This window comes from Protopterus annectens, chromosome 13.part0 (assembly GCF_019279795.1).
Source record: "Protopterus annectens isolate FY-2018-M chromosome 13.part0, PAN1.0, whole genome shotgun sequence".
Taxonomy (NCBI): Eukaryota; Metazoa; Chordata; order Ceratodontiformes; family Protopteridae; genus Protopterus; species Protopterus annectens.
Window position 1 is genome coordinate 657,026,757 of NC_056747.1, and position 27,876 is coordinate 657,054,632.

Genomic DNA, 27,876 nt, shown 5'->3' on the forward strand with positions numbered 1-27,876 from the left:
CCGCATAAGAAATGAGCCTCATGGACGAGTTAGATAATGAAGACAGGGTAGCCAACTGGGAGTTAACCGTCTGGGTCAACTGCTCAGGTAAGTTACCAGAGACGGTATCCGAAAGCTCCTTGATCAGATCCCTCTGTAGTCTGGTGAAATGTGTCAGGTAATTCAGAGACCTTAATGTAAAGACCGCTGAAGAAAGGGTACGCTTGCCGTACCGATCCATGCTCCTAGACTCTTTATTAGGAGGATGGACGGATGTCTAAGCCTCTGCCACATCTTGTTGGGTGGCAGATGCCACCACCATAGCATCTACAGCCACGCCTTTCGATAAAGTCCTTGTCCGGGGGAGCCGAGAGGAACTTATTGGGGCGAGCTGGCACCGCTTCCACAGAATCCGGGTGTTCCCACGCCCTTCGAGAGATCAAATCCAGAAGCTCATCGAAGGGCGCAGACACCCAGGAGGCGGAGGGCTGAGCCCCGAAGGCCTTGAGGAAAACCGACTCCTCAGCAGAAGGGGGTTTGGACTGCCAGTCGCCTCGTTGCTTGAGGATCTCTAAGATGTCTGCAAAGGAGACATCTTCCGAGGACGACTTTGGGGACCCCTCCGCATCATCGAGGTCTGTATCCGAGGTGAGAGACTCATCAGGGGAGTCGACGTGTTTCCTCTTACACTGTTTCTTCCTAGGAGGTTCCTCCGAAAGCATGTCGGAGGGACCTCCAGGAAGAAGGGAGCCCCCAATGGGGGTAACCTCAGGCCCAGGGGCTCCGCTGTCGTGAGGGGGATTGCAAAAGCGCCAGTCTCCATGCCCAGGGAAGGTGGTGAAATGGTCTAAGTGGCCACAGAGGATTTGGCCAAGGCACTTCTCATGGCATCGAAGGCTGGACCCCCAGAGTCCTGGGATGCTTCAGCCCCCGAGACCACAACGGCAGTCGGAACCCCTGCAGCCGACGCACCGAGGGGGAGGCTCGGAACCGAAAGGATCGGGCTCGAAGCGTCCCCCCCCCCGGGGCCGACAGAGGAGGTCCGCGTACCGAACCCCGACCCGAGGGACGGGGTTGAAGTTAGTCGGAACCGACCCGATAACCTCCACCGGTTCCACCAACAGACTCAAACGGCGCCGAGGCTGTTGGAGGAGGAATCGATGTAGCAGGATGGGAGATCGGCTCCAAAGCCAACTGGGCTGGAGCAGAGATCAACTTTGCGAAGACTGGAGACTGGAAAAGCCTTTGAAGCACCCTAAGTCCGAATCGGACATCCTCGAAGAACGAGAAGAGACCGACCGGGTCAGAGTCGACTTCTCCGCCGGCTCCGAAAGACTGGGGAACCAGCTCCGTAATGGTTCTAGAAGTATCTGTGCCGAGGGAGACTCCACTACTACTGCAATTTCCCTCGGAGCCGATGAGGACTTCGGCACCGAAGGGGAAGAGTCTGAGCGGGCAACCCCCATCTGTTCCGAAGGCAGTGGAGCCGATGAAGGTGACACGCCTCTCGACGCCCGAGCTCTCGACTCCGAAACCAGAGGAGTCGAGGCTGGAGACATCGAGGCAGACCGTTCCGCCCTCGGCTCCGAAGTCCGTGGAGCCGACTGAGAAGCCTGCCGAGACTTTTTTGCTGCCGGATCCGACGGGCTGGTCGGAGCTGAAGGTTTTTTCTTCCTCTAAGGCGAAGAAGAGGAGGAAGATAGGGCTTCCTCAAAGGAAGGGGTAATAAGCCCTTTTAAGATCAACTTATTTTTCCTCTCTTGGAGGACGCGAGAGGAAAAAGCGTGGCAAACGCTACAGGACTCCTGAAGATGCTTGGGACCTAAACAATAAACACATAAGGAATGGTCATCTGTTATAGACATTTTATAACTACATTTAACACACTTTTTAAAACCGGATTGCCTATGCTCTTTAGACATGGTTATAAAAACACTAAACACAGACTACAAGAAAAAAACAAGTTAGTACAGACAACCTAGACTCTAACTTAAACGCCTAGGGTAGGGCTAGGCCCCACTAACTTAAACGGGACCGTTAACTATCAAACAAAACACAATTTACCACAAAAAATATACCAAAACCAATCACACAATAGCTGTTAAAACAGCTTTTGGGTAAGTTTTTACCAAAATTCAGACAAAAAATTTCTGACTAAAGATACTTAGCTCAGCCAAGTCTGAGACCACGTCTATGCTGAAAAGCGGCAAACGAGTTCTGGGGATGTGGTAGTGGTGCATCCTGGGATATGAGGTAACTCAGCCAGTAAGACTGCGTTCTATTGTATAGCGGCCGAGTCGGCGCCGAGGATCGGCTCCGAACCCATCTGTAGAGAATGTAGGCGAGATAGGATCACATTACATCTAGTATTTTTCTGTAATGTCTCTAACATGTTCCACTATCCTTTCTCGAAGTTTCCTTATCGTTTTGCCAACATAAAAGGCTGGGCATGGTGAACATATAGCTAGGTACACCACCATTTTTGTGTTGCAATTACAATGACCTGGGCATCTAATTGTTTTGCCAAAATTTTGTACCGCAACATATGGTCCATCATTAATAAATTTACAAGTATGGCATGCCCCACATTTGCTCATCGAAGATGTGTTGAACATATTCTTAACTGCCTCAAAATGTTCTTTAAGATTCATCCCCCTACTATAAGTGACCTTGGGCCCAGTCCCTAAATTATCAATAAGGTCACCGTTATTCTGGAGAATACTTATCCAGGTCTCATGTACTATATTAACTATCCTGGGTGATATATCATTAAATGGTATAATAAAGGTGTCATTTCTAGTAGTGTTATTAGTCCTAGATATACTGTTGTCAAAACCGTACTTTAATATAGGTTTGTATATTTGATGTCTCTTAATATAAATCTCTTCACTAACTTTAACAATTAATTCTAATGGATAACTTCTATCCAGAAACATATCTGATATTTTAATCTCATTGTAAAAATTAATGTCTTCACTAATAATTCTAGAAAATCTGATCATCTGTCCCTTTACTTAATTCTTTTTCTGGTAATAGGGATGGCAACTATCAAAATGTAAAAAGAATTGGAATGAGTTTTTTTCCTAAAAATACTTGATTCTAACTTGCCCGTGTTTTTATAGAATAAAATATCTAAATACTCACAATTGTTAAATATCTTAAAAGTGAAATTCAAAAAACTAGATGTCGTTTTTAGAAAATTTTCAAACTCAATAAGCATTTCTCTGTTGCCCTTCCAAAAAATAAGAATGTCGTCCAGGTACCTTAAGTAAAGGGCAATGTTAGGCCAGAAACGTAAAAACACTTTGTGTTTCCCATAAGGCTAACACCAAATTGGCATAAATTTATTTGATCTTGTATGTATTAGGTTAACATCTGATAATTTAATGTTTTAAATATTTTGTATAACAATATGAATTTTAATGTTAGGAAATTTTTTAATGAATGATTTTATGCTGGATTGTATAATTGTTTATATTTAATAATTTAGATTTATACTATTATCTAGATATTTATATATGTATTTTTACTTTTATTTATTGGTATTACATATACATAGTTTTTGACAAGGTTTTATTACATTTACAAATTAACAAGTTTGCACAAGTCCTGGCTGTTTATGTTCATTTTTGCTGATTGTACCTTTAAGAATATTTAGCTGCGTAGGTAATAATTTAATTGTTTAATTGTTCAATTATCTAATTTACATAAGGATTTAAAAAGAGGTTCAACACAAGGATTGTCAGTACTCCGAAGATGCTCTGATGTGTGTGGGTGAAAGCGCTTAGTACAATTTTGGTTAAATCTGTGGTCTGCAGTTGTTCCTGGTTCGCCTTTTTTGTTTTACTATAAGCCTTTAACCAGAAATTCCCAGCTAGAAGGGCAGAGTCCAGCCTCTCCTCCCACGAGTGCAGACCACGAACCCTTTTAATGTAAAATAACTGGTCTGAAGCCCAAGTGCTTAAACTGAAAGGCTTAGAATGAGTTACACCAAGCAGTAATAAATACAATTGAGTACTTTTAAGATGACGCAAAAGCAAAATAAAGTATGAAGAAACACATACAGTAAAAGCAGATTTTTTTTTTTTTTTTGAGTGAGCAAATGAGATGGGCCCAGGAGTTGCAGGACAGAAACAAGTGCAAATGCAGGCCTTCAAATCAGAAAGTTGAGATGGAAGACCGCCCAAACAGCCAATAACTACATATTCTGGGCCAGAACCACTCCTTATGTGGTAGACAGGTTACCTAGTGCTTACCACTCCTACTGATAAGCTAGAAGGCTTCCCTGCAACACAGAAAGGCTTGGGGGCTCAGAAGCTTACAAATAGTCCTGGATACAGCAAATCTGTATCTGGAACACTAATTACAGGAAAGGTAGGAAACAGGCTTACAATTTATTTATTTATTTTTTCAGAGAAGTAGCAAAAACAGTAGTAAAAACAATTCACATGCAGTGCAAGCTGGCACACTCGAGTATGTAGCAATATTAGCCCACACACAGTTTGAAAAATGTAATTAAATTAAAAAGGACTAAAAGCAAGTGCAGAAAGGGTTTATTTGGTAGAATGTGGTAAAGAGATGGAACTGGGGGAGTGTCCTAGATCAAATCTACAGTGGGGCGGGCACTGCAAAAGCCACCACATTTAAACTACTACCAGAACAGGGAGAGGGGATGGGAAAGTTTCAACAGAGATATGAGTAATCGGAGTGCAAATTATAAAACCCAAAAAATATATACTGATCTCTGTATATTTGCAGAACACCAAGACAACAGATATCTAAGCAACAATTTAGCTCTAATGCAGAATAATGCAGAAAAATATACTCTGCTCTATATATTTGCAGAAAGTCTTGTAAGGCTGTTCTACTTTAAATGCAGACTGCTGCTATTAAGTGTCCATGTTCATTAAGGATATCCACACTTCCAGGCTAGTTGCTCAGCATAATGCGTCCGAGATTATCCAAGTGCAACTAACTCTGGTCAAGACCACAATCCAAATTGTAGCTTGCTACAGATTCCCCCACCATGCCCCAGGATTCCCACTCCATTTCGTGATGCACTAGAAAATATTAGGGTACAACTAACGATTTCAACTACCCCACCATTAACTGGGAAACTATTCATGTACTAACACTTGCTCAGTATTTTCTGGAATTCATAAATTCGAACGCCTTGGATCAATTTATCCACACTCCCACCAGGGGCAGCAGTATCCTAGACCTGGTCATTACCAACGTGGGCGACCGGTGTTCCACACCAGAGGTCAGTTTCTTGTTGATCAGACCACAAAATCACCCTAGACATCCACATCCCACCCCCACCTGCCATTAGGGAAACTACCATAAAAAGTTTCTCCAAAGCCAACTTCATGCTTAAGACAGAAGTGGGAAACTTCACAACACCCATGCAAACTGACAATAGTGGTATGACTGAATCCTACACAAATGTACTTTATAGGCACTTACAGAAGTGCATGGATCATGCTATCCCGAACAGAACCAAGATGTTATCCTCCAAAAAGGGAAGGCAATCTGGTGGGTCACCTGCCATAAATTCTACAAAAAGAAACTGCTGCAAAAAGTAAAATCCCATGATTGGAGGAACTCCCTGGTCAGCCTGAGTAAGAAGCTGAGATCCCTCAAAGTCCTCCAAAGCTAGTTATGAAAACAATCGCCACTGTACAAACCATTCTCTAGCTATGTCAAGAATCTCAATGGCAGCACTCAGATCTGTTCTGAGTTGCAGCACAATGGCACTAATATACAGAACCATCTGCTATTTCCAACATCCTGGCAGGTTCAGTGCTAACTTCCCCCCTTTCACCCCCTAAAGGGCCCATGTCTATACCGGAAGAATGCAAAGTCCCTATAATCACAGCTACTAGGGTAAACGCACTCAAGCCAAGAACACAGCATCCATTGGAACTGACACATCCCGGGCTGCATTCTACACAAACTACTCAGGCTTTGCGCCCACTGAATGGTGCACAGCCACTGTTATCCCACTTCACAAAGTGGGGATCCACCATACATCCTGGGAATTACAGCCCCATTAGCCTGAAAAGCCTGGTCTGCAAGGCCATGGAATGTATCATTATAGAACTTATAAACAAAGGCATGGGTATTCTCCAAACTGTGGACCCCACCCAGTTTGGGTTTGTAAAAGGCAAACCCTGTCTCCTAAACCTGATGGACTACTTTGAAGCAGTCACCAAAGCCGTAGATGAGGGTTAGGTGGTCCTTACAGACTATCTAGATCTCGCCAAGGCTTTCGACACCATCCCCCCAGTCTGGAATTATAGATTAACTCACTAAACTAGGTATGAATCTCTATCACAAGATGGATTGCCAACTGGCTCACTGACAGAACCCACACTGAAAGTAGCAGACTCCAAATCTGACTTCAGACCAGGTACAAGTGGAGTACCACAGGATTCAGTCCTGGTTCATCGTCCTATACCAAACACAGAAGGTCTTTGGCTAATGAAGTTCACAGATGACTGCAAACTAAGAGCAATAATCAAAACTCCCAAATGTGGACATCCTTCAAAAGGGGCCTCACTAAGACAGATGCATGGTATCAAAGCCATGGTCTCTAGCTCAATGCCAAAAAGTGCATTGTCATCCCTTTTGGTAAAAACTCTAGACTACCGCCTATGTGGTAGTTCATGGGTATAAACACCGAAAGTGTGATGAGAGCTTGGGACACAGGTGGACAGTAGTCTCTCCTTTGATAGTCACATCGCCACAGTAGTCAGGAAATCCTGTGGCACATCTCATCACAAGGTTTCTCATCCAGGAAAGAGGTCATTGTTCCCCTCTACTCATCACTCATTAGACCCATTATAGAGTACAACGCCCCTTTTGGTATGTATTTCACTACCTCTAAAACTGGAAAGGCCACAGAAATACCTCTGAGGATTACCAGCCTCCAACAGATGCCCTACGCAGACTGTCTCAAACTCCAGCTTCATTCCATCGCTTATTGCCTACTCCTAGGGGGTCTCTGCCCAACATACAAAGCAATGTCAAACCCAGAGCTGTTGGACATGCTGCACTTAAAGAAATCCCAATCCCTCTGAGTTGCACCCTCTAGGAACCTAAATCTTGCCACCACAATAAACAGAACATGCTGTAGGGATAGATTCCTGTCTCAGACTTTCCATACTCTGGAACAAACTAATCTATATCAAACTAAGCTCCTCATTAGCACTCCAAGAAAAATCTTGGATGGGAAATGGGAAACTCACCCCAGGGATCACTTCTGTGGCTTTGCTTGACAAGGGCACATGGAAATAATTTTCTTGTGTGGTGAAAGCCAGGGTACCTTTCTGGCTGGCTTATATAGGCCCTAGGGCCAATAGCCTAGTACCTACCTAGGAACCTATAAGTACAGCCCCCACTCCATGGTTTGAAGCATTCACCTGCATGACAAATTCATTGCTTAAATCTGGACTGGCTAACAAGGGGGGTTCCTCCCAAAGCTTCCCCAAGCTCCTGGAATGCCTGCTCACATGCTGGGGTCCACACTACCTTTTCTGGTCTGTTCTTGTCCGGTCTGTGAGTGGAGCAGCTATGTTACTACAACTGGGGACACACTTTCTGTAGTACCCTGCTGTCCCTAACCATGCCCTCGCCTGCTTTTTGGTAACTGGTTCAGGCCATGCCTGAATGGCTTATACTTTGGCAGTTTCTGGCCTGATCTTGCCACTCCCCATTCTGTCCCAGGTAGGAGACATCTGCCATATCACCTGACACTTGCTGGGCTTGGTCAACCCTGCCCTCTGTAGTCTGCCTAGCACCTCCCTGTCATGTTGAAGGTGCTCTTGCCAGGAATGGCTGTAGATGACCGTATCATCTAGGTAAGCATGGGCAAACACTCCTGCTGGGATATGGTCTACCAGCCTCTGGAAAGTCGCTGGGGCATTTTCATCCCAAAGGGCATCTTTGTGAACTCAGAGTCACAAAGGCTGACCTCTCTAGCACTGGGAGATAAGAGCACTTGCCAGTAAACCTTGGTAAGATCGATGGTTGTAAGATACTTAGCCCCACCCAGCTGATCTAGGGCCCTCATCTGACCTAGGCATGCGGTAAGCATCTGACTAATTTTCTGTAGTCCGCACAGAAGCTGGTGCTGCCATCCTTTAGCACCAGCACCACTGGGGGAGGCCCAGGGACTGTTGGACTCTTGAATTGCCTCTAGTTCCAACATTTCCTGCATCTCCTCCAGTCTGTTTTGACCGTCTCTGGCACCCTAAAAGGGGCCTGCCTAATAGGCCTTTGGGGTCCTGTATCCACCTGGTGCTGCACCAGGTGGGTGCATCCTGGTTTCCCAGTGAACATGTCCCCAAACTCATGTAACACTGCTCGGATGTCTCAAACCTCTGTAGGAGATAGCTACTGGGACATTGCTACCCCTTCCACTGAGGTCAGTCCGAGCCTCACTGAGTAGATCAGTCACCAAATCTCCCTCTGACTCCTGCAATCCACTGCATATGCTCAGCACAAGAGATTTCCCATCATGGTAATGTTTCATAATGTTAACATGGTACAATTTGTGTCCCTGCCTAGCAGTTCCACCATGTAGTTAACTTCACTTGCCTTCCTTACCACCTTGTAGGTCCCTCCCAAGTTGCTTGCAGCTTTTGTCTGACAGGAATGAGAACAATTACCTGCTGCCCTACAGCATACTCTCTAGCATTCCTGTCATACCATACCTTTTTCTGTTGAGCTTCTGCTAGTTTCTCCTGGGCCAAACACACGAGTTCCCTGAGCCTTGTCTTGAAGCTTAGGACAAATACCACAACAGACTCCTTGTGAGGTTCACTCACCTTCCCACTCAATTAAATCTAGAGATCCCCTCACCTTATGCCCATACAGCAATTCAAAGGGTGAAAAACCTGTGGATTCCTGGGGAGCCTCTATGTAAGCAAACAGATGGGGAAGATATTTGTCCCACTCTTAAACTGGTCTGCAAATGCCCGTAGCAAGGACTTGGTTTGAGAGTTCAACCTCTCGACCATTAGTCTGTGGATGGAAGGGGGTGGTCTTCATGTGCTTCACCCCACAGTACTTCCACAGACAAGCCAGCAGGTCTGACATGAAATTGGCACCTCTCAGTATTTCCTTTGGGAAACCTACCCTGTTGAAAATCTTCAAAGCATTTGCCACCTTTATTGCCTCAATAGATGACAAAGCCACTGTCTCGGGTATCTTGTAGCATAATCTACCACTAGGATATACTTTTTTCCCTGTGGAACTTGGGGTACTCAGAGGCCCCACAATATCCTCTGCTACCCTCCGAAATGGCTTCTCAATCACAAAGGCATCAAAGGAGTTCTTTGCTAGTCTCCTGTCTTGCCTACCTTTTGGCACTGCTCACAGGTCCTGCAGTACTGTTACATCTCTGGAAATTCTAGGTCAGTGCAAGTTCTGCATAATACATCTTTGTATTTTATGCCCATATGACCTGCAAAGGGGATATCAAGGGCTATGGTTAGAAGTGCCAGATGGTAGGCTCTAGGCCCTACCAACTGCTGTACCCTCATCTTCTAGCCCTCCTTCAGGGGTCCACTCTATACAGTAACTTTATCCCAGTATACAGATTCCCCCTTCCCCTGAATCAGGTGCCTCACTAGCTATCTGCCTCAGGCCTTGCAATGTTGGGTCTGAGAGCTGAGCCTGTCTCAAGTTTGTAACCCTTCCCAGCTCCCCTTCACAGGAAGTCTGGCATCCTTTGACAGTGGTGTCAGCCTGGGTACTACTACCCACTTCTACCTTTGCAGTCACTCTGTCCAAGGGAACATCAGTACCCACAAGCAACTGTGGCTCACATTCAGTCTCTGCTACAGAGTAGCTCCCTCCATGAAGTAACCACCTCACCAGTCCTGACTGCAAATATGCAGTCTGGGTCTTCTCCAGGCGACCAGACCCACATGCTTGTCTCCTTGCCTGACTTGCATATAACTGCTTAAGCACATGGTATTGCCTCATCCAAATCCTCTATCAGAACATCTGCAGAATGGTAGATGTGTTTCACTGTTGCAGTCATTACATTTGGGTAATCTGCTGGCAGGTTGCCCTCCATCGGCCTGATTAACAAATTCTTGGGTCCTGCGTCGGTTGCTGTCCCTTCCATGACGTCAGGTCGTCAGGGGTATAAAACATGCAGCTGACGCCATTACATCAGTCTTTCTTGCCGCGCGGTGCCTGAAGTAGAAGCAGTTTGCAAGTGCCGGTCGGCCGACTCTTGAAATTTTCGTATTGGTTTCAGAACCGAAGTCTTCAACTTAAAGCTAAGTACCCCGTTGGGGAAACTTTTCCTTGCTCCTTACCGATGTCAGTAAGGTAATTGCATTACTTGTGGGAAGCGCAAATACCTCAAGGATTTTCATTTGTACTGTATTCCTTGCCTAGGCCCTGACCACAATGTCCCTTGCTGTCTGTTTTGTGCTAAAATGAATTCATGCACGATTAAACGTAGGTATATTTTTGCTTAAATATTTTGGCTCATGATTTAGTTATCCAGAAATGTAGTCTGTTAGCAGACTATCGGAATACCTAAAAAAACACAGACCAAGGTCCAAAACAGACTATACTTCTAAGCCAGTCGCTGGTACTCAGTGAGGTGCTTTTGCAGCCCCTGATACCCACTACTTCTGATTCGCAGGCCTCTACTGAGACCCATTTGGAGTCCGGGAATGCCGCAAGATGCTTCAATTTTGTAACCTGTGGATGTCTCTACCTTTTTATGGGTTCAGAGCCGCTGTACAGGCACTGGCTTCTGAGGGTGTTTTCAGGCCTACAGATTTGTATATTGGACAGATGCCATCTTCAAAACTAAGGCCAAAATCTAAATCTGTCTAAAAAAAAACTGGGCCACGTGCAGGCCCCTATGCCTAAAAAACAAATGATTAAAATGGCTGAAGATTTAATTACTCTGATCAGGGGTAGCCACCACCCCCCTCATAAGAGGCCTAGGCAAGACATTTACTATGAATCTTCTGAACAGAATTTTATTTCTTCTGACTCTTCTTAACAGGATTTGTCTATTCCTACTTATGAGTACTCTGATGCAGAAGATTCCATTCCTTCTGCTTCTCCCACTGAGGATTTTTCTTTTGGGGAAACTTATACATACCTTAAGGGAACATTTCCCCTGGGGAAAGTCAGGATTTCTCTGAATCTACAAAGAGACTTGGGGATTTTCTTCCTCTGCATAGGCCTTTGGCCATACCTCCTATTCTAGACATTGTTGTTTTTTTCAGAGTCTAGTATGACTCCTGATTCTCTGCCTCTGGTTCCTTGTAAGCCAGACAGATACTACAAGGTTCCTGACTCCCACAAATTACTTTTCAAAGTCCTTTTGCTGACCCTGAAACCATTTCTCAGGGTCCAAAGGGCATTAAGGCCTCTGCTGCTAAAAATCCTACCCCTTCTGACAGATTCCAGGGCGCTGGATAGATGGGATAAGAAATGGCAATCAGGGCTTTAAACTGTCAATTTCATATGCTTAAATATCAATAGCATATCATGGGACTAATTAGAAACAGAAAATGATAATTTCTGACTGGAAAATAGATTTGCAGGATTTAATACATTTAGTTGAACAAGTTGGAAAACTTACTTTGCAATGTGGTTTTGATTCCTTGGAGGCCTCTTGCAGGGCTGCTGTAACTGGATCTGTGCTAAGAAGGCATGCTTGGCTCAAAGAACAAACTCTGCCTGACCATGTTAAAGCAAAATTGTTGGATGCTCCTTTACAACAGGACAGTCTCTCTGGTAATAAGGCTGAAGAGGGGTTAAAGATGGAAGATGAAGCTAAATCTATGCAAACTGAAAGATTTCTTACAAGTGCAACCTCCAAGATTTAGTAGGCACTGGCCTACTAAAAAACGGTCCTTTCCAGTCCCCTCGAGAGCCTCTCAAGTCAAATCAAGGCGGTCCAAAGACTCCAGGTTTCCGTCACAATGAACTTTTAGGACAACACAGTGGGGTGCCTCTACCTCCAAATCTGGAAGCAGCAAGGCACCTCCCTATGGTAAACAGTCTCAATGACTTCCCTCTACAATCACCAAGCACTTAACTTTTAGCCTCCTCATTGGGGGGAAAACTGGCACTTCGTGCATGAAACTGGCAACTTATTACCCAGGACAAATGGGTTTTAAATGTAGTATCCCAGGGATACAGATTTCATTTCCACACGTTGCCAATCTGATACAGATGGCCAGATATGCCCCCAAATCAGTGGGCAGAGGCCCAGAAACAAGATGTTTTGTTTCACTGTTGCAGTCATTACATTTGGGTAATCTGCTGGTAGGTTGCCCTCAGTCGGCCTGAACAAAGTTTTGGGTCCTGCGTCAGTTGCTGTCTCCTCTTCTATGACGTCAAGTTGTCAGGGGTATAAAACATGCAGCAGACGCCATTTTATTCAGTCTTTCTTGCCGTGCAGTGCCCGAAGCGGGCGGCCAACTCTTGAAATTTTCGCATTTGAGTTTCAGAACCGAAGTCTTCAAACTAAAGCAAAGTACCCTGTTGGGGAAACTTTTTTTTGCTCCTTACCGATGTCAGTAAAAGGTAATTGTATTACTTGTGGGAAGCAAATAGCAAATACCTCATAAGGATTTTCATTTGTACTGTATTGCTTGCCTAGGCCCAGATCATAACGTGCCTTGCTGTCAGTTTTGTGCTAGATTTAACCAACGCACTATTAAGCGTCTGTATATTTTTGCTTCTAAATATTTTGGATAAAGATTTAATTATCCTGAAATGTCGCCTGTTAGCAATCCGACTACCGGAGTTCACAAAAAACCCACAGAAAAAGACAGTCTAGGTCCAAAACTGACAGCTTCTAAGCCAGACGCTGGTACTCTGAGGTGCTTTCGCAGCCCCTGATACCTGCTATTTTTGAGTCACAGGCCTCTACCGAGACCCATTCGAAATCTAGTATGCCGTGAGATTTTCAGTATTGAACCCGCGGATGTCTCTCCCTTGTATGGGTCTGGAGCCGCTGAGCAGGCACCGGCTTCTGAGGGGGATTCAGGTCTCAACATTTTTATATTAAACAGACGCCAGCCTCAAAAACAAGGTAAAATAAAACAGACATGAGCTACGTGCTCAGGCCCCCCGTACCTAAAAAAAAAAAAAAAAAAAAAAAGGCTGAGGACTTAATTACCTTGATCACGGGTTCCCAACCCCCCCTGCTAATAGGCCTAGGCAAGGCACTAATTATGAATCTTCAGATCAGGTTTCCATTTATTCTGATCAGGAACTTTCTATTCCACCCTGAGGATTCAGATGCAGAAGAATCCATCCCATCTGCATCTCCTTCTGAGGATTATTCTTTTGGAGAAACCTTGCATACTTTAAGGGAACATTTTCATTTGGAGAGTCAGGATTTCTGAATCAAAAAAGAGGCTTGGGGATTTCCTTCCTTCCTCGGCATAGGCCTTTGGCAATACCTTCTATATTAGACATTGTTGTGTTTTCAGAATCAAGCATGGCTCTTGATTCCCTACCTCTGTCTCCTAGTAAGACAGACAGATATTACAGGGTTCCTGACTCCCACAAATTTCTATTCAAAAATCCTGCTGCTGATCCTGAGACCATCTCACAGGGTCCCAAAGGTGTAAAGGCCCTACAGGCAAAAATCATACCCCCTCTGATGGAGATTCCAGGGCGCTGGATAGATGGGGGAAAGAAGGCTTATAAGTCTGCAACATTGGCAATTAGGGCCTTAAACTGCCAGTTTCACATGCTTTAAATAGCAGCATGTTATGGGCTTATTGAAACAGAAAATGATTTCTGATTGTGTGGAAAATAATTACAGGAATTATTGCATGCAGCAAAACCGGTTGGAAAGCATACTTTGCGATGTGGTTTTGATTCCTTGGAGGCCTCTTGCAGGACTGCAGATTTTTTTTGTTTCACTGTTGCAGTCATTACATTTGGGTAATCTGATAGGTTGCCCTCAGTCGGCCTGAATTCCAAAGTCTTGGGTCCTGCGTGCGTCGGTTGCTGTCTTCTCTTCCATGACGTCAGGTCGTAAGAGGTGTAAAACATGCAGCTGACGCCGTTTTCTTTAGTCTTTCTTGCTGCAGAAGCATTTTGCAAGTGCCGGTCGGCAGACTTCTGAAATATTTCGGTTTTAGAACCGAAGTCTTCACTAAAGGTAAGTACTCCGTTGGGGAAACTTTTCTTTTTCTTGCTTTTTACCGATGTCAGAAAAAGTTAATAATTGTATTACTTGTGGGAAGCAAATACCTCATAAGGATTTCCATTTATAACTGTATTCCTTGACTAGGCCCTGATCACAACGTGCCTGGCTGTCTGTTTTGTGACCAATTTAACCAATGCACTATTAAGCGTCTGTATATTTTTGCATCAGAGTATTTTGGAAACATTTAAACTACCCAGAAATGTCATCTGATAGCAATCTGACTACCGGAGTAGATAAACGCAAAGAAAAGGACAGAGAAAGGCAGTAGAGATCCAAAACAGACAAAGCTTCTCCTAAGCCAGTCACCAGCTCACCGGTATTCAGTGGAGCACTTTCACAGCCCCTGATACCCACTATCTTCAAGTTGCAGGCCTCTACTGACACCCATGTGGAGTCTGGCATGCCGCAAGATACTCAAGGTATTGGACCGACGGATGCATCTCCCTTGGATGGGTCTGGAGCTGCTGAGCAGGCACCAGCTTCTGAGGGTGTCTTCAGACCTCAACATTGGTATATCAAACCGGCTGCAAAACCAAAGACAAAAGCAACTTCTAAATCTAAAAAACTGACTCATGAGCCACGTGCACAGGCCTCTATGCCTAAAAAAGATTATCAAAATGGCTGAAGACCTTATTACCTTGATCAGGGGTACCCATCCCTTTCCAGATAAGAAGCCTAGCAAGACACTGATTATGAATCTTCAGATCAGGTTTCTATTTCTTCTGAACTGGAATTATCTATACCTCCCTATGAGGATTCTGATGCTGAGGAGTCTATTCAATCTGCATCTCCTCCTGAGGATTATTCATTTGGAGAAACATTGCATATTTTGAGGGAGCATTTTCACTGGGAGAGTCTAGACTTCTCAGAATCAAGAGGCTCAGGGATTTCCTTCTCCCTCAGCACAAGTTTAGCCATTCCTTCGACATTGTGGATGATGTGTTTTCGGAGTCTAGCTTGACCCCTGACTCCTTACCTCCGACTCCCAGTAAGCTTGACAGATATTACAGGGTCCCTGACTCTAATTTTTATTTAGAAACCCTGCTGCTGATCCTGAAACTATTTCACAGGGTCCAAAGGGAGTTAAGGCCTCAACAGCAAAAAAATCCTACCCCCTCTGACAGATTCAAGGGTACTAGACAGATGGAGAAGAAAGGTTTATACCTCTCCAGCCTTGGCAGTCAGGGCCTTAAACTGTCAATTTCATATGCTCAAGTATCAACAACATGTTATGGGATTGCTGAAACAGAATGTTGATTTCAGAATGTGCAGAAAAAAGAATTACAGGAATTATTGCATGCAGCTGAACAAGTTGGAAAGCATACTTTGCAATGTGGTTTTGATTCCTTGGAGGCCTCCTGCAGGGCCACAGTTACTGGATCTGTGATTAGGAGGCATGCCTGGTTAAAGGAACAAATTTTGCCTGATCATGTTAAAGCTAAATTGCTAGATGCACCTTTACAGCACGATTCTCTGGTATTAAGGCAGAAGAGGTTTTAAAGAAAATGGAAGACAAAGCTAAATCTATGTAAACTGTTGAAGACTTAAAAGTGCAGCCACCAAGATTCAGTAGACACTGGCCTACAAAAATTGGTTTTCCTGTGTCGGAGCTCAACGGGGAAAATCCAGACACCCTCAGGGGTTCCAGATACCAGGCGCAAGATTCACAGGTTTAAGCAATGGGGTGCTTCCACCTCCAAATCTGGAGGAAATAAAGTGCAACCCTACAGAAAGCAATCCCAATGACTTCCCTCTGCCCACACCAAGCACTTATCTTTTGGCAGCACCCATAGGGGGGAAAATTAGCACTTTTGCTCAAAACAGGCATCCGAGGTCCAAAACAGACTGTTTCTAAGCCAGTCGCTGGTTCTCAATGAGGCTCCTTTGCACCCCCTGACTCCCACTACCTTAGATCCGCAGGCTGCTACCGACTCCCTTGTGGAGTCTACTCTGCCGCTGGAAGCTCAAGGTATTGGACCTTCAGAGACTAGTCCCTCAGATGGGTCCGGAGCCGCTGAGCAGGCATCTGCTTCTGAGTGTTTTCAGACCTACTCAATTATACATTAAAACTACTTTTGCTTCAAAGGCAGACTAAGGCACCTTTAAAGACAAACAAGTGCAACAGCCTCATGGACAGGCTTCCATGCCCAAAAAACAGATGCTCAAAATGGCTGAAGACTTAATTACTTTGATCAGGGGTCCCCATCCCCCTCCTGATAAAAGGCCTAGGCAAGAGACGGAGCATGAATCATCCGGTCAGGTTTCCATTTCTTCTGATCAGGAATACTCTCTTCCTCCCTATGAGGATTCTGATGCTGAAGAATCCATCCCTTCAGCCTCTCCTCCTGAGGATTACTCTTTGGGGAAACCTTGCATACCATGAGGGGGCATTTCCACTGGGAGAGCCAAGATTTTTCAGAATCTAAGAAAAGGCTCAGACTTCCTCTTACTACCACAACGCCAGCCCCTAGCTATTCCCACTGTTAGATATTGTAGATGTATTTTCAGTCCAGTCTGACCCCTGACTCCTTACCTTCAGCTCCTGTTTAGCCAGACAGCTACTACAGAGTTCCTGACTCTCATAAATTCCTTTTCAAAAACTCTGCTGCTGACCCAGAAACTGTCAGGGTCCCAAAGGGTCAAGGCTTCCGCTGCAAAAAACCCTACCCCTCAGACAGGGATTCTAGGGCATTGGACAGATGGGGGGAAAAAAGATTTACACTTCTGCTAACTTGGCTATAAGGGCTTTAAATTGTCAGATGTTATGTAGTCCTATCTCGCCTACATTCTTACCTGTGGGTTTGGAGCAGAATATCTGCTCCGACTTGGCCGATTTTTACTAGCTCGAAGTCTTTCATTGGCTGGGCTAAGCAGGTATCCCATTGTGCACTGCGCCATATCCCCAGATCTCGTTTGCCGCTCGTGTAGCTCGGATGTGGTCTTGCTTGGCTGTGGCTAAGTACCCTTTTTCTTAAGAAAAGTTGGTTCCTATCAGAAGCTATTTTCATAGCTATTTGTCTAATTTTGTCTGTCTAGAATTGTGATTGTGTGGTATTCCACTGACTGTTCCCTTGGGCTAGGCCCGTTTAAGTTAGAGGGCCTAGATGTTCATCGTGCATACAGCTGCAGTAATCACAGATGGGTTCTCTGCCGTCAGGCGGGTTCTCGGTCGGCCGAATTCCAAAGTCTAGGTCCGGCGTCGGTTGTCGCTTTCTCTCCTGACGTCAGTGAGGCCGGAGTATATAAGACACAGCCGATGCCATGATCAGTCTTTTTTGCCGCGCGGTGCCCGAAGCAGAAGCAGTTCGCAAGTGCCGGTCGGCCAGCTCCTGAATTTATGAAAAATTGGAAACCGAAGTCTTCATTAAAGCTAAGTACCCCGTTGGGGAAACTTTTCTTGCCTCAGACCGATGTCAGAAAAAGTTAATTGTATTTCTTGTGAGAAGCAAATACCGCACAAGGATTTCCATTCCCTCTGCATACCTTTAGGCCCAGACCACGATGTCTCGGGCTGTCGCTTTTGCGTTACTTTCAATAAACGCACTAAGCGTCGGGCGGAGTTTGCCCAACACTTTTTTGGTAAAGATTTGATTATAAAATGTCGTTGGAGACTCCGACTACCGTTTTTTGTCCAAAAAACGCAAGGACCGACGACGCCAAAACCGGCTACATGTGGTCCGGTTCTCAGCGAGACGCCTATGCAGTCCCTGACTACAGACGACACTCCTTTGGCGGTGTCTTCTGTAACCGAGACCGCAGGTACCTCAGCCCTTACCCAGACTACAACCACCGAAGCTACTGCGAGTGTTGAGCCTCCTAATGTGGACAGGTCCACTTCCACCCATGGTGTCTTTAGACCCTCATCTTCCTTTTCCATTAAGGTCTTTACTAAATCCAAATCAGCCAGGCATCCCAAGAGGCCTGTTGCACAGGGCCCATCTCCAGGCCCCATGCCTAAAAAGCAGATGCTTAAAATGGCTGAGGATTTAATTACTCTTATCAGGGGTTCCCAGCCCCCTCCAGACAAGGGACCCAGAGTGGAGGAAGATTCTCCCTCTTCTGATCAGGGCTCCATTTTTTCAGAACACTCTGATGTAGAGGAACACTCTTGCTCCCCTTTTGAAGATTCGGATGCAGAGCAGTCCATTCCTTCTGTATCTCCTCCTGAGGATTTTTCCTTTGGGGAAACCTTGCACACTTTGAGGGAACACTTCCATTGGGAAGGCCAAGACTTTTCCGATTCCAAGAAAAGACTTAGGGAATTTCTTTTGTTACCTCAACACAGACCTCTGGCGATACCTCCTGTCTTGGACATACTTGATGATGTTTATTCGGAGGCTTGCCTTAACCCGGATTCCCTGCCTTCTGCCCCAGTCAAACCTGATAGGTACTGCAGAGTTCCTAACTCTCAATTTCTCTTCAAAGGCCATAATGCTGACCCTGAAACCATTTCTCAAGGCCCCAAGGGATTAAAGGCCTCTACTGCTAAGAATCCACTACCTTCCGAAAGAGAGTCAAGATCCTTAGAAAAGTGGGGAAAAAAGGTATATACCTCTGCCAACCTAGCCATGAGGGCCTTAAATTGTCAGTTTCATATGCTTAAATATCAGCAGTTCCTGTTATCACAATTAAGGAATAAAATGTCTCAACCTGAACCAGATTTGAAGGAGTTGCAAGATATGATGCATAGTGCAGAACAAGTGGGTAAACGCACATTACAATGTGGCTATGATGCCCTAGAGGCCTCAAGTAGAGCTGCTGCTACAGGATCTGTCATTCGTAGACATGCCTGGCTTAGGGAACAAAGCTTGCCTGATCATGTGAAAGCTAAACTTCTAGATGCTCCTTTACAAAAGGATGTGCTGTTTGGTACTAATGCTGAGGAGATATTACGGAAAATGGAAGAAAAAGCCAAATCTATGCAAACTGTCAAAGCTTTTCTACAGGTCCAACCACCACGTTTTAGCAGAAATTGGCCTTCAAAAAATTGGTCCTTTCCAGCCACTGACAAGCCCCAGAGGTAGATACAGGTGCACAAGGGGCAGAGGACAATCACAAGGATCATATAGAGGCAGGCAATGGCAAACTCCAGCACCAAGAGGTGGCGAAGACAGTGCACAAAAATACAGGAAACAAACCCAATGACTCACTCCTTTCCATGCCAAGCAAGTCTCAGCTGGCAGCACCCTTGGGAGGAAAGCTGGCATTATTTACAAGAAATTGGCATATTGTCACAACAGACAAATGGATCCTGGACGTTATAAACAGAGGCTACAGATTTCATTTCCACACTCTTCCAAAAATGAGGCATGCCAAACCTGCCACACAATCAAAGGGCAGAGGCACAACTACAAATTTCAAAGCTCATAGATATGAGCTATTCAAGAGGTACCTACTCACGAACAAGGTTAAGGTTTTTATTCCAGACTATTTCTGGTACCAAGGAAAGGAACCGACTGGAGACCCATTTTGGACTTATCCATCCTAAACACATTTTTACTCGTACCAAAATTCAAGATGCTCACATTACAGCAGCTTCTTCCCATGCTGGGCAAGTTTTGGCTGGTAACATTGGACCTCAAGGAGGCATACCTGCATGTCCCAATCAGACAAAGCTGCAGAAGATACCTCAGATTTCTTGCAGGTTCAATCCACTATCAATTCTCTGCATTGCCCTTTGGCTTATCTACTGCACCCAGAGTATTCACAAAATGCCTGGCATCAGTAATTGCCTACTGCAGACTTCAAGGGATACAAAGAGAAATCCAGGCTAACACCATCTCAGAAAATAACATTCCTGGGTGCCAACTTGGACACAAACACCCAGATGGCCTATCTTACGCCAGAAAAACAGGGACAACTAACTCAGTACTTCAAAATACTAGCAAAATGTACCAGGCTTACTGCAAGGAAAATCCTGCAGGCTCTGGGCTTCATGGCGTCTTGCATTCTTTTAATCCCATGTGCAAAGTTGCATATGAGGAAACTTCAATGGTACCTAAAAAACCTATGGTCTCAACAGTCACAGTTTGGAAACAATACCAATAATTCCATGTTTGCAAAAGGAATTTCGATGGTGGGCCCAAGCATGTCAAGCAAACACAGGTCTCCCATTCTGCAAGCCTCCAGCAAATCAAGTCATCACAACAGATGCCTCAGATTACGCCTGGGGGGCGCACATGACAGACAGGTGCATTCAGGGCAAATGGTCCCAAAAGGAAAAGCACCTTCACATCAATCAAAGAAATGCTAGCAATGATAAATGCAATTACAGCTTTCAAGGACCTCCTGCATCCAGGACAATTACTGATAAGAACAGACAACACCACAGTAATGTGGTACATAAACAAGGAGGAACACATTCATACCCCTTGTGCAGACTAGCCATGACACTTTGGAACTTGGCTCTGGAATGGCAAATCGAACTTCAAGCACAGTACTTGCCAGGATTGGAAAACACGCTGGCAGACAATCTAAGCAGAAATATGACCGATCCACACGAATGGAAGTTGCATCCTCAAGTGTTTACAAAGATAACCCAAGCGTGGGGGAGGCCAGACATAGATCTCTTTGCCTCCCACAGGAATCATCAATTGGAAAAGTTTTGTTCAAGGACCTTTCATCCAAATCCTGGAGAGTGGATGCCCTTTCATTCAGTTGGACAACATGGACAGTTTACGTTTTCCCACCTCTGCCTCTTCTGCCCAAGGTGCTCTTGAAAGCAAGAGCAGACAGACCGAAGATGATACTGATTGCTCCAGATTGGCCAAGACAACACTGGTACCCACTCCTGAGGAGCCTAACACTTACTCCTCCCTGGTCCCTACCTCTAATGCCTCTTCTGCTGACTCAGCACAGCTACAAAACTCTTCAGTCAGGTGAAAACACTCAATCTCGCTGCATGGAAAATTCCTTAACACCACAACAGACCCTACTCCCCAAAGAGGTGCAGGGTGTCATTTTGGAGGCCAGAAGGCCATCTACTAGAAAGGTTTACTCCGCAAAATGGAAACTGTTTTGCTCTTGGAATGAGAAAAAAGGCCAGGACCCTAGAAAACTGAATTTGCCTCAGGTATTACAGTATCTAGCTGAGCTGCTGAACAGTGGACTTTCATTTTTCTCCATAAAAATCCATGCCTCAGCCATATCTGCAGAATTCAACACGGATCCACCCTTATTTTCTCACCCACTCTCAAGACACTTCCTCAGAGGGGCTAAGAATATAAGACCACCAAGGAAACAACCAATACCAGCCTGGGATCTTAATTACATTCTAGAAAAATTAACATTGCCTCCCTTTGAACCAGCTGCCTCAACAGATTTGCAATATTTGTCCTGGAAAACGGCCTTCCTTCTGGCCATCACTTCAGCTCGTAGGGTTTCGGAACTACAGGCCCTCATGGCGGTGCAGCCCTTTCTCATCTTCCATCAGGACAGGGTTTCCCTTCGTACCAACCCGTCTTTTATGCCTTAAGTGGTATCCAGGGTAGTTTTAAATCAAGCCATACACTTACCTACCTTTTACCCCAATCCTCAAAACAAAGGGGAAAGGCTGCTACACTCAGACATCCATAGGCAGCTACGTTATTATTTGGACAGAACAAAGCCCTTCAGGAAATCAGAACAACTTTGTGTCCTGTGCTGTAGGGGCTCAAGGGAAGCCAGTTACCAAACATCCAATTTCAAAATGGATAGGCCACTGCATACGGTTTTGTTCCTATCATGGGAAATCTGTCCCTACAGGCATCAGATCCCACTCCACCAGGGCCACAGCTACCTCTACAGCCTTCCTCAGAGGAGATGTTCTTCATCTCACATTGCTGCAGTCATAACTTATGGGTAGTCCGCTGTCCTCGGTCGGCCCGAATACCAAAGTATTAGGCTGACGTCGGTCATGGGTGCTCAGATCTGACGTCAGAACGTCAAGGTATTAAAGCGCATGACCGTCGTCATTTCCTCAGTCTTTTTTGCCACATGGTCCGAAGCAGCGTTTGCAAGTGCCGTTCGGCGTTCTGAAATTTTCGTATTCTGAGTTTCAGACCGATACCAAGTTGGGCTAAGTACCCCGTTGGAGATTATTTTTGTTTTTTCTTGCCTGTTATTTCCTGATGTCAGAAAAAGTGAATAATTGTATTTCTTGTGGGAAACAGATACTGCATAGGGATTACCACTCTCTTTGTATTCCTTGATTGGGACCTGAGCACAACGTAGTAGGGTGTCGCTTTTGTGCTAGATTTAATAAGCGCACCATTAAACATAGGTTAGATTGTGCTAGGCTTGTCTTCGGTAAGCGGTGTAATTACAATATGCAGTCTGATCCACCGACGCCCGCTACCGCGAAGAAGCGCAAAGATAAATCTTTAAAGTCCAAACAGGATGACTCGTCCGTTCCGGACGCCGGTTCTTTAGACACCACTGTGGATTCGGTTGATCCGGCCGCAGTTTCAACTGAGTCTCAGGGGGAGACGTTGGTTTTGCAAGATGTGGTTTCCCAGGAGTCAGGTCAGGCTGAGGGGGCCTCTCAGGTTACTGTTCTCCCTTCTTTGCCTAGGGTGGTTAGGCCTTCTCCTTCTGTCTCTAAGGTGCCTTCCAAAGGCAGGCCTGGTTTGCCTTCCACGGGTGTCAGTCCTAGTTCTGCTGGTTCTGTGCCTAAAAAACACATGCTTAAAATGGCAGAAGATTTAATTACTTTAATCAGGGGTTCTGCCCCCTCCTGATAAGAGGCCTAGGGTGGAGCCAGAATTGGAGAGTTTGGAGCAGGCTTCAGATTACTCGGTCTTCGGCTGAAGACATTCAGGATTTTCCTCCTTATTCTGATTCAGACGCAGAGGATTCCACTCCTTCTGCTTCTCCTCCAGAGGATTTTTCTTTTTCTGAAACCCTGCATTCCATGAGGGAGCATTTTAAATGGGAAGGTCAGGATTTTTCAGATTCCAGGAAGAGGCTTAGGGAATTTTTGTTTTTACCACAGCATAGGCCCTTGGCTATACCTCCTGTTTTGGATGTTCAAGACATTTTCTCTGAGGCTTCCCTTAATCAAGATTCTTTGCCTCCTGCGCCAGTGAAGCCAGATAGGTATTAGAGTGCCTGAGGCTCATAAATATCTGTATAAGAGCCCTAGGGCCGACCCAGAAACTATTAGCCAGGGACCTAAGGGTGTCAGGGCTTCTGTTGTAAAGAATCCAGTTCCTTTGGATAAGGATGCTAGAGCTTTGGAAAGGTGGGGTAAGAAAGTATATACCTCTTCCACTTTAGCAATGAGGGCTTTGAATTGCCAGTTTCATATGTTGAAATACCAGAATTTTCTTCTTACTCAGTTAAAATCTAAAATGGATGCTTTGGCAGAGGGCATAGAGTGTAAGGAATTACAGGATTTGGTACATGCCTCTGATCAGGTGGGTAAGCATGCTTTGCAGTGTGGTTTTGATGCTTTGCAGGCTTCTTCCAGGGTGGCTGCCACTGGTTCAGTTCTTCGCAGGCACGCCTGGCTTAAGGATCAGAATTTGTCAGAGCATGTTAAAGCTAGGATTTTAGATGCTCCTTTGCAGTCTGACGTTTTGTTTGGTTCTCCTGTGGTGTCTGTCTTGAAAAAAATGGAGGACAAGGCTAAGTCAATGCAGACTTAAGATTTTTTGCAGGTGCAGCCCCCTAAGTTTAGCAGGAACTGGCCTGCTAAGGGTTGGACTTACCCTTCTGATTCGCAGTCTAGGGGTAGATCTAGACGTGGTAGGGGCAGAGCTCAGAGTTCTTTCAGGTCCAGACCGTGGAGTTCACCAGCACAATCTACCGGTGAGGGCAGGGGCCAGTCCTTTCGTAAACAGGCCCAATGACCTGCATTTCCAGCTGCCAGATCCTTCCTGCCTGGCAGCTCCTTTGGGAGGAAAGTTGGCACTCTTCAAGCAAAATTGGTTTCTAGTCACCCAGGACAAATGGGTGTTGGACATTATAAACCGAGGCTACAAGTTTTATTTCCACACATTGCCTCCTTTCAAAGGCATGCCAGACGTTCCTCCTCAGCAAAGGGCAGAGGCTCACAAACAGATTTCTTTACTTCTTCAAATGGGGGCTATACAGCAGGTCCCTCTGTCAGAAGTGGGCCTCGGATTTTACTCTCGCCTTTTTCTTGTACCAAAGAAAGGAAACACTTGGAGGCCAATCTTGGATCTATCTGTCCTCAACACATATCTGGACATTCCAAAATTCAAAATGTTGACGTTGCAACAACTTCTGCCTCTGTTGGGCAAAGATCACTGGATGGTAACTCTGGATCTCAGAGGCTTATCTTCATATTCCCATCACTCAGTTGCAGGAGATTCCTGCGTTTTCGGGCTGGGACTTTACATTATCAGTTCTCTGCATTGCCCTTTGGCTTATCTACTTCGCCCAGAGTATTCACAAAAGTTCTGGCTCCAGTAATAGCCTTCTTCAGATTAAGAGGAATACAAATTTATCCTTACTTGGACGACTGCCTGATTCTTGCTCAAGACAAACACGAGCTTCTTCACCATCTACAGTATGTTATGACAGTGTTAAGGTGCCTAGGGTATTCTGTGAACGAAATAAAGTCCAGTCTAGTACCCTCTCAGGAAATGTGCTTTCTGGGTGTGAGACTGAATACAGCTTCCCAGATGGCCTTTTTGACCCCGGACAAGCAAAAGAATCTTACACTTCCATCAATTGTCTCTACTGTCCAGGCTGACTGCAAGGACAGTCCTTCAAGCCTTGGGGTTCATGGCATCTTGTATTCTGGTGCTTCCCAATGCCAAACTGCATATGAGGAAGCTACAGTGGTATCTCAAAAATGTATGGACACAACACTGCCAAGATCTGGACACTGTCATTCAGATAATACCTTGCATTCAAAAGGAATTTTTGTGGTGGGCTCAGGAATGTCACCTAAACAAGGGACTCTCTGTGACCCGACCAGAGGCAAGTCGGATTTTAACGACGGATGCCTCGGACAAGGCCTGGGGAGCACACCTCAATGGAAAATGGGTTCAAGACACGTGGCCTGTCAGACTTCAACATTTACATATCAACTTGAAAGAAATGTTAGCAGTCCAGTTTGCATTGATGGCTTTCAAGGATTTACTTCTCCCAGGGCAGGTGTTGATTCAAACAGACAACACAACTGTCATGTGGTACATCAACAAGCAAGGGGGAACCCATTCGTACCCTCTTTGCAGGCAAGCTATGATTTTGTGGGAGACTGCTCTCAGTTTGCAACTCACTCTTCAAGCAAGGTTTCTGCCAGGAGCACAGAACTCCTTAGCAGATGATGTTCTTCATCTCACATTGCTGCAGTCCTTGCATATGGGGTAGTCCGCTGTCCTCGGTCGGCCCGAATACCAGAGTATTAGGCTGACTGTCATGGGCGCTCAGATCTGACATCAGAGCGTCAGGGTATAAAAGCGCATGACCGACGTCATATCCTCAGTCTTTTTTGCCGCATGGTCCGATGCAGAAGCAGTGTTGCAAGTGCCGTTCGGCGTTCTGAAATTTTCGTATTCTGAGTTTCAGACCGAAACCAAGTTGGGCTAAGTACCCCGTTGGGGAATATTTTTGTTTTTTCTTGCCTCAGTTAATTCCGGATGTCAGAAAGTGAATAATTGTATTTCTTGTGGGAAACAGATACCGCATAGGGATTATCACTCTCTTTGCATTCCTTGTTTGGGACCGGACCACGACGTAGTCGGGTGTCGGTTTTGTGCTAGGTTTAATAAGCGCACTATAAAAAGGTTAGATTGTGCTAGGTTAGTCTTTGGCAAGCGGTGTAATTATAATATGCCGTCGGATCCTCCGGCCGCTTCCCTAAGAAGCGCAAAGACAAATCCTTGAAACCTAGACAGGTTGATTCGTCCGTTTCGGACGCCGGTCCTGCAGAAACTACAGTGGAGCAGGTGGATCCGGCTGAAGTTTCTGTTGAGTCTCAGGGGGAAACTTTGATTTTGCAGGATGTGGCCTCACAGGAGTCGGGTCAAGCTGAAGGGGCCTCTCAGGTTACTGTTCTCCCTTCTATGCCTAAGGTGGTTAGGCCTTCTGCTACTATTTCTAAGGCTTCTTCTAAGGGCAGGTCTGTTTTGCCTTCCTCTGGTGTCCTTCCAGGTACTTCAGGGTCTGTGCCTAAAAAGCACATGCTTAAAATGGCAGAAGATTTGATTACTTTAATTAGAGGTTCTATGCCCCCTCCTGATAAGAGGCCCAGGGTGGAGCCAGAGTTGGAAAGTTTGGATCAGGCCTCAGACGACTCAGACTCTTCTGCTGAAGATATTCAAGATTTTCCGCCTTATTCGGATTCTGATGCAGAGGATTCCACTCCTTCTGCTTCTCCTCCAGAGGATTTTTCATTTTCAGAAACTCTGCATTCCATGAGGGAGCATTTTAAGTGGGAAGGACAGGATTTCTCTGATTCACGGAAGAGGCTTAGGGAATTCTTGTTTTACCACAGCATAGACCCTTGGCTATACCTCCTGTTTTGGATGTTGTTCAAGATATTTTCTCGGAGGCTTCCCTTAATCCAGATTCTTTGCCTCCTGCGCCAGTTAAACCGGACAGGTATTACAGGGTGCCTGAGGCTCATAAATATCTGTATGAGTCCTAGGGCGGACCCAGAAACTATTAGTCAGGGGCCTAAGGGTGTTAGAGCTTCTGTTGTAAAGAATCCGGTTCCTCTAGATAAGGAAGCTAGAGCTTTGGATAGATGGGGTAAGAAGGTGTATACCTCTTCTACTTTAGCAATGAGGGCTTTAAATTGCCAGTTTCATATGTTGAAATATCAGAATTTCCTCCTTTCTCAGCTAAAATCTAAAGTGGATGCTTTGGCAGAGGGCATAGAGTGTAAAGAATTGCAGGATTTAGTACACGTCTCAACAGGTGGGTAAGCATTCTTTGCAGTGTGGTTTTGATGCTGTACAGGCCTCTTCTAGGGTGGCGGCTACTGGTTCAGTTCTTCGTAGGCACGCCTGGCTTAAGGATCAGAATTTGTCCGAGCATGTTAAAACTAGAATTCTGGATGCCCCTTTACAGTCTGAAGTTTTGTTTGGTCCCCCTGTGGAGTCGGTTTTGAAGAAAATGGAAGACAAGGCTAAGTCCATGCAGACTGTTAAAGATCTTTTGCAGGTGCAACCTCCAAAGTTTAGTAGAAATTGGCCTACTAAGGGGTGGACCTACCCTTCTGATTCTCAGTCTAGGGGTAGATCTAGACGTGGCAGGGGCAGAGCTCACAGTACATTCAGGCCTAGAACTTGAGTTCACCTGCACAATCTGCAGGTGAGGGCAGGGGCCAGTCCTTTCGTAAACAGGCCCAATGACCTGCATTTTCAGCTGCCAGATTCTTCTTCCCTGGCAGCTCCTTTGGGAGGAAAGTTAGCACTCTTCAAGCAAAACTGGCTTTTTGTCACCCAGGACAAATGGGTATTGGACATTATAAACCGAGGCTACAAGTTCTATTTCCATACATTGCCTCCTTTCAAAGGCATGCCAGACGTTCCTCCTCGGCAAAGGATAGAGGCTCACAAGCAGATTTCTTTACTTCTTCAAATAGGAGCTATACAGCCAGTTCCTCTGTCAGAAGTGGGACTAGGATTTTATTCTCGCCTGTTTCTAGTACCAAAGAAAGGGAACACGTGGAGACCAATTTTGGATTTATCCATCCTCAACACTTATCTGGACATTCCAAA

The 27,876-nt window shown here is 45.4% G+C and overlaps 1 protein-coding gene across 2 annotated transcripts in view; it reads left to right on the plus strand.

The window, feature by feature from the left end:
* The window catches only part of YWHAE (tyrosine 3-monooxygenase/tryptophan 5-monooxygenase activation protein epsilon), a 958,490-nt gene that overhangs the window by 476,963 nt on the left and 453,651 nt on the right, over positions 1-27,876 (plus strand). The gene's annotated exons all lie outside the window — the stretch shown is intronic.